The sequence below is a fragment of the Mytilus galloprovincialis genome, chromosome 11 (genome assembly GCF_965363235.1).
Source record: "Mytilus galloprovincialis chromosome 11, xbMytGall1.hap1.1, whole genome shotgun sequence".
Taxonomy (NCBI): domain Eukaryota; kingdom Metazoa; phylum Mollusca; class Bivalvia; order Mytilida; family Mytilidae; genus Mytilus; species Mytilus galloprovincialis.
Window position 1 is genome coordinate 46224272 of NC_134848.1, and position 12107 is coordinate 46236378.

The 12107-nt window shown below is 33.0% G+C and overlaps 1 long non-coding RNA gene across 2 annotated transcripts; it reads left to right on the forward strand.

Moving 5' to 3' along the window:
• The first annotated feature begins 1527 nt into the window (after nucleotides 1-1527).
• On the forward strand, nucleotides 1528-4795 carry LOC143052259 (uncharacterized). Of its 2 annotated transcripts, XR_012971053.1 has the most exons (3): nucleotides 1528-2892; nucleotides 3600-3731; nucleotides 4477-4795. It is a non-coding gene; the product is annotated as an uncharacterized LOC143052259 (long non-coding RNA). The 2 variants fall into 2 exon arrangements; XR_012971052.1 differs by having other exon boundaries at nucleotides 1528-3731.
• Nucleotides 4796-12107: the final 7312 nt, after the last annotated feature.

Sequence of the window (12107 nt, forward strand, 5' to 3'; positions counted from 1 at the left end):
CAAAGCACCGACTATGATGATACCCTCATGAATCAGCAGTCACCAGCACTGAGAGGAATCAAACAAGCGTTAGGGAATGGATAAAGTTCGTGCGTCTTAAGGGCTTTCTAGATTGACCTTCATCAGGAACTCCCAAACCTTAAAAAATTTACAACCATGAATGATTAATGCATAAAGACGTGAAGCTATAGGATAAAAAAAGATCGAAAAAGAATAGCTAAATCTATCTCAGTATCTTACAGGCAAAATGTATTTAAGCACGTAAAGGGGCTATATAACCTGTAGTTTCTAATGTTTTCCGAAATTACAGCAAATTGAGATAAAGTTACGTCATAAATCGTGAAGTATCCTGTGTTTTATAGAACATGTGTTATATTAGGTCCCAGCAGTATCAACGTGTTGGTTACTGACCTTGCTTACACACGGTTTGGCAACCAAATAGACAAAATTTAAGATAAATCTTTAATCATTTCATGCATGAACTGCTATTCAACAGAATTATAGTGAGTACAGCATTGTACAGTATCACTTACCCCCTTGAAATTAATAGTGATTGATTGGTGTTAAACGCCACTATTATGCTATTTCTTGGCGGTCAGTTTTAGTTGGTGGAGGGAGCCTGAGAAAACCTCCGACCTTCGGTAGGAAAAATAAAAATCCTATATAGTCAATTGAGATTGGAGTCAAGATCATCTGAAATGTGCGGGATTCGAACTCATAACCTCAGTGTCGTAGGCTAGTGATACAGTAGTCCGACTCCTTAGACCACCTGGCCCTCAGCCTGGCCCCATGAGAATTAATAGACGATCCATATCTTCTCAAGTAAATACCCTAACATACAATATTTTATTTAGAGTCAACATGGTAAGTCTTGATCATGTTACTAGAACTTTACGCTTAGCTAAAAAAAGATAAATAAATTGGTAATATATAACAAGAAAAACAACTAACTACTAGTATTGAAAAGGTCTTTTTTGTACAAATCCAGTACTTGTAATGTATGTATAGTAAACATTATTTACCGTTAGTTTATTGTACAAATTAAATACTTGAAATTAATGGTAAAAATTTAGTAAAATAATCATTACTTCATTAGTACAATGAAACTTCAGTACCAAAAACGTACATTAAAATGCAGGTACTAAATGAGTACCTTATATTTGAGGTAAATATTCAGTACAACACAATTAAAGTACAATTTGAGTACACAAATTTTCAGTACATATCAAGCACTACAAAATAAAGGTACTAAAATCGTACAATGAAACTACAGTACCAAAAAAGTACAATAATGTTCAGGTACAAAACGAGTACCTAATATTTGAGGTACATATTTAGTACTACAAAATCAAAGTACAAATTAAGTACTCAAATTTTAAGTACAAATCAAGTACTATAAAAAACAGGTACCTAAATATTACAATAAATTTAAAGTACTAAAAAAGTACTATATTTTAAAAGTAATTTTCCAGTACCACAGATTTTTTGTACAGAAAAAGTACCTATGCAAAAGTAGCAGTGATTCATTTGTGAACTGTAAGGAATAAAAAGATAAATCATTCATCACTTATTGAAATATATTTTATGATATTGAAAAGACAAATTGTTTCAATCGTTCAAAATTTTAAATTAATTATTAATGAAACTTTAGGTTGAGTAAAACGAATGTGTGCAAAATAATTTCAACAAAGGAAAATTCAGGTAGATACTTACTTGCTCCACTTTGAAATGGAATCTTCCTCAAAGGTATTAAAATTTCCTGCCATTTTTCTTCTATCTGAAAAAGACAGATTCATACCGGTCAGATTCATCAGAACTACGAACAGCGAGACATTCATACACATCGAAACACGAATGGTTCATTCACAGATATTAGACAGAGTAAGAAAATTGTAACAAATAATATTTTATAAGAAAATCGAAAAAGTCGTAACAAGATCAATAAAAACAATCTGTTTTTGGTTGTTATTTATTTCACATCTGAAGGTAATTAATTTAAATAAAACTATCCTGTCAGCACTAAATTAAATTATTGCAGTAAAAAAAAGAAATTCTTAAGATTGTAAATAAATATCGTCATCATGTAAAGAACTTACTTTTCTCTGAACAGGGAGTTTTTTATTTAATTTGAAATACTGTAATTTTTCAGCTGTATTTATAGTCAATCCGATTTTTTTTAGATATGCACTCATTATATCACCGGCTGTCATTCATGTCCTTTGTCATTAAACATCTATGACAGATTAAGAACATCAACCTTAATTAAATTTAATTTATGGGTCATGCATTTTTTTTTCAATCTATCTTTTGGCTCATAAAAAGGTCGTGACAATCTATCTTAAACAGATGCATTAAAACATGCTTAATTAGGGTGTTTTAATTATAGTCCGTGACCTGGGTCATCATTCAGGGTCATTTTTTTTTTCAGTGCAAAAAAAAGTAGTCGGAAAAAGTTTGAATGTTTTTTTCTCTATAATCAAATCCTTTTTTCTTATTTTATTTTAAAAATCATATCATATATATAAAAAATACTTATTAAATATATATTGCTAAAAAAAAAACATATCTCGTGGTTTTTCGTTATTACCCGTGGCTCGCGTAAACTGGCCCCACCTAGTATTTTACAGAAACCACAGAAAATGGCGCGCCTCACTATTTTTGTCTCCATCATTTTTGTACTTATATCTCTCAACACCACTAGACAGGACGATGATTGTCCTAGAGGATCAATCCACTGTGTAAGAAGTTCAAGAACTGTTCTAAGATGTGGAAAGTGGGTTCAATGTGTTAGAATAAGAAAACCAATCACACATGTAACCTGTGGGTCAACCTTTACAAGGTTGATAGTGGACCCTGGTCATGACATTACAACATCAGGATGCCAGATCAGAAGTAAGACTTATTATGAATCTTTATCTTTATTCAAATATGTATTGTATCTTATTTTTTTATCAATTTTAACCCCCCCCCCCTTTTTTTTTTGTTTTACACCCTGCCACCTTCTTGTCCATATAATCATACTGTACCCCTACCTATTGAAAAGAATATTTATGTTTCAAGGTTTTATTCGAAATCGATTTTTAATTTCTAATAGATGGCTTAGGATACTGTACAGTATATTTTGTGATTATTTTTTTCCAAATTCGAAATTGGGAATAAAAAGTTTCTCTTAATTACAAATTATAAGCATTTTGTCAAAATATACAAGCGATGATAGAAAACTGTCCGATGTGTGTAAAAGTTTTAAAAATTTTAAACAAAATTCGAAAGATTGATGACATGTTACATTAACACCTCATGAAACCTTGAGATGATCCCCATTCCGCTTCAATAAACTTCGGAAAAGCTCGGAGGTGCAATCAAGGATCATTCAACTTATTTTATTCAAGATTGTTTTCTTCAAACTATTATTTTAAAATTTTTAATGGAAAACCGTTAAGTAACCTAAATAATTAAAGAAGTAATATTTATCAATGAACTTGATTACATATGTTTTGAAACGTTACCGCGGATTACATTTTAAACATCCGGTTGTTCTAGTGTATCATGAGTACATGAAAACATGTATTAATGTCTCCCTATTATTTATTTTGTAACAGTGATTAATGATGAAAAAGATGAGAAGGAGGAAAGAGAAGTAAAATGGTATCCTGTGGTGCACGAGGACACCCACGATAAGCACCACAATGAGCACCTACCCACCACTGCAAACTGTGAGGAGTCAATTCTTGGTATGTTATTAATGTAAAAAGAATTTAAAAAAAAACATCAACAGACAATAAGAAAAAAGACGTGGTATGGTTGCTTATCAGACAATTTTCTCTACAATAGACCAAATGAAACAGAAATTAAGAACTGTAGGTCAGCATATATACCCTTCTTCAATGAGTAAAACCCATACCACATATTTATAACAGGTCATGGAATAACAATGTAAAACAATTCAAATGAGAAAACTAAAGATCTAATTTAATGTTCATCTACTCTCATTTCACTAGTATAACTAGTCATATATATATATATATATATATATATATAGTGATCAGGAAAATACTATTTTTTTGCACTGTTTGAACATGTAGAGACAACACTTAAATGGAGAGATAAATTAGATTTTTAGAAAAGTTTCCTTATGGGATTATATATATATATATGGTTTGTGAAAACATAGGTACTTTACATATAAAAAGTATTTGTAGTATGAATGTCTATGAGACAACTCTCCATTCAAAGTAGCACAAGATAAGTTAAAATCATCCTTCATGCAATGCATATTCTTGGTTTATAAGAAACGCACAAGCTTTAAAAGTGTTAAACAAAGGGTGGGGAGAAGAATTATATTTTATGCAAAACATTAGTATAGAAAGTTCATTTAAAAAAAAATGAAAATTTTTATTTAAAGTTGTGTGTTTAATTTTTTAAACACTAAACTCTCTGTAGGCACTAGTGTATAATCATAAGTATTTTTTTCTTCAGAAAAACGCATCAGTGCAGTGGTGGGTGTGGTGCTCACTATCATATCAGTTATGATAGTGAGGGGGGTGAGGAGAAGGAGGAACAGACAAAGACTAGGTAGAAGAAGGACCTTTCTCCGAACCCCCCAAGGCATGGCATCAGAAAGACCTCCCGGTTATCATCAATGGGGCTCCATGCCCAATGTGGGGCATCTTTAAATTTTATTGTAAATTTAGAATATAAATTATATCTGTGGTTCTTATAACAAGCGCCTTGTTAAGTGTAAAAAAATTAAGTCAAAGTATGTCAATGACATGTTTAGTTTGAAATTGCCTGTTGACAATTTGAAGAAAAATTATTCCTATACATTTGTAATTTAAGAAAAAATATTTTTTTATTTTCTTGTATCCTTTCATTGTATAATTATATGTAATTATTTATCACATTCATACATAGTGGTAAAATTGCAGACAAAAAGATCAGGGAAAAAGTGAGATTATCCTTTTAAGAATTATTTATCCTAGTGCAGTAATATTCTAATATTTATAATGCTATTCAAATGTTAATGAGATAGATAATTAAATGTCCAATATCTTTTTTTATTTAAAAAAAAAAATCCTGTTATGATAACCACAGATATAATTTATATATTGTAGAAGTATTTGTATAATGTATGTATACATGTATTTTATGCACTTATATTAATTTATTTAAGGTCACATTTATTTAGATAGGATGTAGTATGAATTTTAGTAAGAGAAACATTTTCAACAGAGTTACTGTCTATAACATTGAGTAAATAAAAAAATATACACACAACACCCTAAAATCTTTATTATCTACACTTGGTGTAAACCACTTTTTTCCAATTGACTTTATTTAAGAATACCTTTGTTTTACAGTTACTGTAGTAATTATTTGAAATCTTATCATATAAATGTAACCTTGAATAAATGTTTCTGTGTGTAACTATGTTTTTCTTTATTTTATTTTTTTGTGAATCTTGTTTTATTTCTTTGGTGTACATTTTAATGACAAGTATATTTTTTTTTTTGAATATTATTGTTGATGCATAGTTGAATGTTGTATGGTATAGCGACAAGTTCTCACAGTTATCAATTGTGAATGGTTAAGATAAAGATAAAAAAAAAACACATTTCAAATTTTTTTTATATGTTTTTCATTTCCCGTTTAGCACAATTCAAACCATCTTTTACATTTTCTTCCATAGTTAACCAGATTTTTGTAGATACATTTGTGTGGGTTTTTTTTCATTGGTTTTATTTATGAATAATTTGATTTTGGATGTAACGCATCTTCTGATAGGCTGACGTTATTTTGTGATGAGCCCATAGACATAATTTAGTCATGTGGTCGTGACGTCTTTAACGTTTATTCATGGTTGTCTACGGTTTAAAATGGAATTTAGAATTAAATTGTAAGAAATGACTGTAATATTTTTTCTGTCTATTTGATATAACATAAAAAATGTGGTGCACACTGCTAAATAACCCGCTAAGCACGTTATTCAGTGTGCACCACATTTTGTATGTTATTTCTTCATAGACAGAAAAAATATTACAATCATTCCTTAAAATAATACAGTACCTAGTGTACATTTGAATGATAAGTGTAAATTTTTTCTATGAATGTTATTGTCAATTCATTGTTGCATGTTTTGCGGTATAACTTTTCAATGTTTTTTCATTGCTTTTTCTAATCCCATTTAATAATTTAAACAGGTTTTTTTTCTGTTTTTTGTGGAACTTGTATATTTTAATTTTTCCCCATAGTTCACCAGATTTTTGTAGATACATTTGTTTTAGTTATGAATGAATTAGTACCTGGTGTACTTTGAATAATAAGTTTTTTTTCTATAAATATTATTGTCGATGCACTATCGAATGTGTTGTTGTTGTATATTAACATGTTCTATCGGTTAAAAATAGTGAATGATAAGATAAAAGAAACACATTTCAAAATGTTTTTTCATATATTTTTCTATTCTTATTTAATATTTTAAAATAGGTTTAAAAATGGATCATTTCAACACAAATTACCAATATTATAACATTAAAGTACACTACAGTATAAAGTATTTAGACATATGGAAATGTCTTTATTTACAAGCATGATATCTCTTTTTTATGAATATGTGAATATACTTGGTTTTTTTTTCTGTCATAAACAACTGTATTTTTTCTTTCTTTCTCTTTATGTAATAAATGAATTTTGATATACAAAATGTGATTCTTAGTTGTTTTTTTTCCCTCTCTTATCCCACTTGTTTTTCAAAGTAAATGACACCGCAGGCAGATTGTATACGAATAATTTATCATACTAAGGTGTTTACAGGGTATCTGATCTGTAGATATAAAATACACAGTACCAATGTAAATATACTCATTAGAATAGAATAGACTATTTATTGCTGTTCTTCATCTTTGGTGAAAATCTTGGTATCATAATCAAAACAGTTACATAATAATGACTGAAGTTGTTCTCTATTTACACTTATACATAACACAGAAACACATCAACAAATACCAAAGAGTATTTGTGAATCCAGAAATGAAAGTTGCTAGGTAAGACTTTATTCCAAACTATAAGTATAGAAAAATAAAAAGCTTGTGGGTTTATTTATATCAAGAATATAGACTGGAGGATAATGATTCAATTTCAGATGTCCACCCTTGATTGATATCCTTTACCCTGTTTCAGATGGACGACAACACAGTGTTGGAGGATATCATCAATTGTTTTACTTCAATTGATCAATTATTGACGTTTGCCAACGCATATGGATTAATTGACGATACATACGTCATCTCTAGATTAGAGCATTTAAGAAGGGAAGCAAACTCCTTTCATCTTACATGTTCGATATGTCACAAGGCGTTTAGCACACACGTAAACTACGAATTGCACAAACTTGAACATGACATAATAGAAGAATTCAATTTGAGTTTATTTGGTGATGCACATTCAAGCGTTAACTATATGGATACTACACCAGAGAAATTTAATTTCTCGAAAACGAGACGTAGAACTTTAAATGAAAAAATCATCAATAACGAATCGTCTACAAACAAAAAAATGCGTTTATCATCCCAGGCAGAAGCAGGTCCTTCATTTCAGTATGGAGCTGGTATTGACAATGAACCTGCGTACACATTTAGTCAAATAAAGGAGCGTACATACGCTAAAACTGGGGCCATTGACAAGACTTTTCAGGCTAAATTTACCAGTCAATTACATAATAAGAAATTGTCTGAAATCAGATGATCTTCACGGTTTGTTCGATGATATTCTGAATAAGGTCCGTCAAGATTCAGACGATAATAGTCTCGCTCGTGTGATAATTGAGCACAACGGATTGACAGATCCGATAGTAGTCTCTCTACGTGAACTGAATAAAATGGACTCCTCAGTGGTGATGGATGAAATAATCAAAGTGTTACAAAGTAACGAAGAACTACCTGTTGATGACAGTTGTACGATTACAGTTGGTCGTATAGATATACCGTCTGGGGGTGGACGACTCCGCATCACGAAATTAAGTGGGGAACACAACAGTTTAATGAGAAAACGTTCTATTGTGAACATACCTAGCACGACGTTGTGTATGCCCATGGCAATAGCCGTGTGTTTTCTGAAATCATGCGAGATAGTTTCCCCCACAAACTGGCGTGTTCTAACTAAGGGAGACTCTAGTTCCATGCCAGATAAAGTTTTAAAACACAAATGTTACCCTCATTGGTATTATAAACACGTAGTAGAAAAGGGAAGAAAAGAATGTACCGTATTTGCCAGACGTCTTTGTGAATTGGTTGGAGTGAGTACAGAAAAAATGTGTAATATCAATGAGATACAGCTTTTCGAAAGACTTTTAAACCTGCAAATACTGGTTATATCGTCTAAACTTGGGAACAAATTTATTCGCATTGGAGAAAACGAACCAATACGGAAAAAGGTGTTCCTGTACCTGGTTGAACAAGACGAGTTCCAACATTTTACAGCTATTGTAAGTCTTACAGGATTCTTTACCTGTAATTATTTCTGTAGCACATGTTTAAAACCGTATAATGATAAAGACCAACATTCGTGTGAAACAACATGTACTGTCTGTTGCAGCTCGTGCTGTATACATACATCTAGTACAATGTCATGCCGTACATGTAACAGGCTTTGTAGATCACAAGAATGCTTTTTCAAACATGCCGAAAAAAAAACAGACACGGAAGGGCGGATCGTTACCCTCAGAATGCGAGAAAAGATATCAGTGTAAAATATGTAAAAAACTGCTGGATTGGGACGATCGTCCTCCAACCGTTCATCAGTGTGGGGAATGGAAATGTCCATGCTGTAAAGAATATTACACGGGGGAACATCTGTGTTATCAGAGAAAAATTGTCAATGAACTGAACGATAACATAATGATTTTCTTTGACACTGAGACGAAACAAGATTCATTATTACAGTGTAAAAACGGTTACAATCCTACAGACACAACGTGCGAAAAATGTACAAATCAAGATAAGAAATGCGGAAAATGTAAACTTTGTCAGACATGTAATAAATCTTGGTGTGGTTCTAGAGAACATACAGTCAACTTCATATGTATGCAAACGGCCTGCAATCACTGTCAAGAGAAACCAATACTACAGACAACAAAATGTTTTTATTGCGGTGTCTGTTGTTCACTTTGCTCTCAACGTGAAAAGAATGCTTTCAAAGGTGGCCCTTGTGTCAACACTTGTGGTTTTCGAATGAGATTATTCAAAGACAGTAAAGCTACAGATGAATTCTGCAGAATAGTATTTTCAGATCAATATAAAAACAGCATTCTCCTGAGTCACAACGGGAGTGGTTACGATAACTATTTTCTTCTTGAATGGTTACTCACCAACTCGATCCGTCCAGAAATCATATTTAGTGGAAGTAAAATTATGTACATGTTAGTACGACGAGGGTTGAACATTAAGGTACTAGACTCTTTAAACTTTTTGCCAATGAAACTTTCTAAAATTCCGAAAGCCTTTGGACTGAAGGAGTTGAAAAAAGGGTATTTCCCCCATTTTTTTTTAACACAGAGGACAATCAGGCTTATGTTGGTCCTTACCCACATGCCAGGTATTATGGAGCTGATTACATGAATACATCAGACAGAGAAAACTTTTTAATTTGGTATGAGACACGCAAAAATAAAGTGTTTAACTTCGCTCAAGAAATGGAGGAGTATTGTGTCAGTGATACGTCGATTTTGAGAGAAGGCCTTATCAAATTCAGAAATCTCATGTTACAAGTCACTGGAACAGAAATGGAGACCACTGATTCGGAAACCGGCGAACCAAAGATAACTTATCCAGGTGGTGTAGATCCACTGGATTACGTTACAATAGCCAGCGTATGCATGGGGATATACAAATCAAAATTTTTAACTGAGGATTATGACATACAAGTAACAACACTCACCTCAGATCACGTTGAATGGAAGCGTATGCAACCCACAGAAAATGGTTTCAATGTACGGCATGATGATGCCTGGCTCTCGTCCGAAGCATATCTATCAGGACACTCTCACCATCGATTCTGGAGAAGAAAATTCGTTCGAAGCCCCCTCGCACATGTTCCTTCTGAGGGATATACCAAACGATACAATCACAGCAAAATATCAATTGCCTGGTTAGAATGGATTATGGACCAGAACAAGATTCATATTCAGCATGCTTTGAATGGGGGAGAATTCAAGATACAGGGGACGAATTATCACAGCGATGGTTACTGTCAGAAAACCAATACAGTGTACGAATTTTTAGGGTAAGTTTTTTTTTATGTTTTACGTCATATAACTACTGAAATTCAAAGCTCCGCTACTGGATCCGCCGCTACCCCCGCCGCCGCCGCCGCGTGCGTTATCAATTACGCGTAGTTCATAATATGTCATATGTTACGCGTAATTATAACGTGTTCACAGTTACGCGTAGTTATGATATGTTCTCAGTACCGCGAATAATAACGCATTCTCATAGTTATATGTCGTTCGGAACTAGTTTTAATTATGTGTATGGATGTGAATAATCCATATTACCGTATATACCATTACAATGAAGAAGAAAGAACATGTCTATTTGCGTTATTGGTGTCTCTGTCATACTGCACGTTTTTTACTTCTCATATTTTTCACAATTTATTTTTACACGGGTGCTGTTTCCATGGGTGTCGTGTGTGCTATCCAAACAACAGAGCGGAAACGAAACATCCATTAACCAAACAATCTATGGAAGAGTTATATGTCGTTACAAAAAAGAGAGAGTCAGCTATTCGGGATCTTGGTTATAAATATCGTCAAATCTGGGAGCATGAATTTAGAAGAGATATTGACAAAACAGACGATCTGAAAGCGTTCATCGATCGATTGGGTCTAGTGGAAAGAATTTCACCGCGCGACGCCTTCATGGGCGGTCGTTGTAACGGAACGAAAATGTACTGCAAAACAGATGAGGGAGAAAAGATCAAATATGTAGATTTTACCTCCTTGTACCCATGGACTAATAAATATTCTCGGTATCCTCTGGGTCACCCCAAAATCATAACGAGCGATTTTGAAGACATTCATCATTACTTTGGACTGTGTAAATTAAAGATACTACCACCAAGAGGTCTTTACCACCCCGTCTTACCATACCGGTGTAATAAGAAACTAACTTTTCCTCTCTGTAGAACCTGTGTAGAAGAAGAAAACAGAAATCCATGCATTTGCTCGGAAGAGAAGCGTGCATTTGTCGGTACTTATGCTACACCCGAGGTGCTTTTAGCAGTTGAAAAGGGATATAAGATATTAAAGATTTATGAGATATGGCATTTCCCTGAAACTACAAAATATGACAAAGAAATGAAATCCGGAGGTCTCTTTTCTGATTATGTACAATTATTTCTAAAGATAAAACAGGAGAGTTCAGGATTTCCAAAAGAGTGTAAAACAGAAGAACAAAAGCAAGAATACATTCGACTTTATAAAGAAAATGAAGGTATACACCTTGACTATGATAACATCAAAGAAAACCCCGGTTTACGAAGTTTAGCGAAGTTATGTCTAAACAGTTTTTGGGGGAAATTCGGACAAAGACTGATTCTCAAGAAGCATTCATACTTTCACGAAACTGAATCGGAAAAATTCTTTCAGGTGTTGTCAGATCCAACGAAAGTGGTTGAAAATTTTCACATAGTTTCGAAAGACACCATTCAATTAGAATGGTCGCAAAATTCACTGTTTCCACCTGTGGATGTAAAAACGAACATCTTCATCGCTATATTCACCACAATGTGGGCACGTTTAAAACTGTACTCGGTATTAGACCTAGTTGGTACTGACTGTTTATACTACGACACCGACAGCTGTGTGTATCTGTCTCGCGATGGTACAAAAGAGCCAATACTTGGAAACTATCTTGGAGAACTTACCTCCGAAATATCACCAGAGGAAGGTCACATTGTAGAATTTGTATGCGGAGGGCCAAAAAACTATGCATATCGAACTTTAACACCAGAAACTTGCAAAGTGAAAGGATTTACTCTGAATTTTGTGAATTCTAACATAGTGAATTTCGATGCCATTAAAAGTATGATTGCTCGTGATAGGAGTGCGTGTA